This window comes from Austrofundulus limnaeus, unplaced genomic scaffold (assembly GCF_001266775.1).
Source record: "Austrofundulus limnaeus strain Quisiro unplaced genomic scaffold, Austrofundulus_limnaeus-1.0 Scaffold831, whole genome shotgun sequence".
Lineage (NCBI taxonomy): Eukaryota > Metazoa > Chordata > Actinopteri > Cyprinodontiformes > Rivulidae > Austrofundulus > Austrofundulus limnaeus.
Window position 1 is genome coordinate 32,471 of NW_013953233.1, and position 1,680 is coordinate 34,150.

Genomic DNA, 1,680 nt, shown 5'->3' on the forward strand with positions numbered 1-1,680 from the left:
ATTTAGAAGTTAATTTTTAGGGTCTAAATTAGAACTTGAACCGAGTTCTGGTTCTGGTTCTGGAAGGTTCTGTCAGAAACTTATCAGAATTAGTTTTTTCTCTTTGTTTTGTAACGTTCAAATCAAACTTCCAGTTCCGGTTCTGGTTCTGGTTCTGGTTCTGGTTCTGGTTCGGGTTCTGGTTCTGGTTCTCTTTGGTCTCTCAAACAGCCAGAGGTGCAAATGATGAAGATGATGCGTGTGCGTGTCATCAGGTGAATTTGGAGCATTACGTCATGGCCTCGGCCCCTCCCATCCCCGCGCGCAGCATCCCTGCTCCCTGATTGGTCGGTGAGCCAGCTGCCTCGGCAGCCCGTTGGCTGGTTCCGGGTCAGCTGATCCGGACCGGACTGGCAGCAGGAGGGAGGGATGCTCCAGATAAAAGCGGGTTAGGACCAGGACCCGCTCCGAGCTGGTCCGGATCAGCAGAACCTCAGAGAGAACCCTCAGCCGGACCCGGAGCGACCTCTGCAACCCGGAACCGGGACCCGTGGGCGGCACCGGGACCCGCGGCGGCTCGGTTCGGCTGGAAGCAGGTGAGTGGAGCGGGAGGGTCGCAGTGCGGGGATGGGGTGATGATGATGAAGATGAAGATGGAGCGGGTCACGTGACAGCGGGCTGTTTGAAGGGTTAAAGTTCTGACTGGTCCAGATGTGGTTCGGGCTCCTGCAGTAAAAAGATGCGCCCCCTGCTGCTGCCCGAGACCGGAAACTCCTTCATTCATTCATTCATTCATTCATTCATTCATTCATTCATTCATTCATTCATTCATTCATTCATTCATTCAGTCACTCACTGCTGGGTTCAGTTGGGCTCAAAGTGGGGGCGGAGCCAGTTGGTGTTAGTAAAATATCTCCCACCTCTGGTCGGCTCCTAATGGACCACCTGATCCACCTGATTCAAGATGGCCACAGCTACCTGCCTGCAGGCACTGAGGTGGTTCTGACCCGGTTCTGACATCTGCTGTGGTTCTCAGAACTTCATCAGAATTTACAGAAAGTTCCACCCAAACTCCTGAACCTGAGAGGCCACAGGCATGACGTCATGAGCATTACGTAATGTTAGGCCTTTAACTCCGTCACTTCAGAAACAAACAACAAATATAAACAAAGCGGGTTCTGGTTCTGGTGATGATGATGGTTCTGTAATCCGCTGCGTTCACTGACTGTAGGAACTCTGAGTTTCTGCTCAGAGAATAAAAACAAACCAAACAAGAAAATGCAGCGTGCACTATCAGCTGAATATCAGCTGAAAGTAGCCGAAGTACCTAAAGCTAACTTATTAAAGCTAAAAGTAGTTAGCTAAAAGATACAAAATCAAAAGGCTAGCTAAAAGCTAAAGAAGCTAAAATTAGCCGTAGACAGAACCAGAACCAGAAGCTGAAGCAGAAGTTAAAGAGAACAAAGTTTATTTAGGAAATAAAACCATTAGAATTTTTATTAAATAAAGTTAAATAACGTAAAAATATAAAACGAATAAAAAACAAAGTCTGCAGAAAAAACATGAACAATCAAAACAGGAAAAATAATAATGACTCAGCGTTTTTACCTGTGTGACACTCAGGTGAAGAGAGGGGCAGAGCTGTCAACTGACCACTACCTGGTGGTGAGTTGTCTCCGTTGGTGGGGGAGGATGCTGGTC

General features: G+C 47.8%; 1 protein-coding gene across 1 annotated transcript in view; it reads left to right on the forward strand.

Moving 5' to 3' along the window:
- Positions 1 to 387: 387 nt before the first annotated feature.
- si:ch211-180f4.1 (leucine-rich repeat neuronal protein 1) overlaps positions 388 to 1,680 on the forward strand; it is a 10,953-nt gene continuing 9,660 nt past the window's right edge. Inside the window, exon 1 of the mRNA XM_014028926.1 lies at positions 388 to 575. The gene's annotated coding sequence lies outside the window, so the exon portion shown is untranslated. The remainder of the gene's footprint in view (positions 576 to 1,680) is intronic.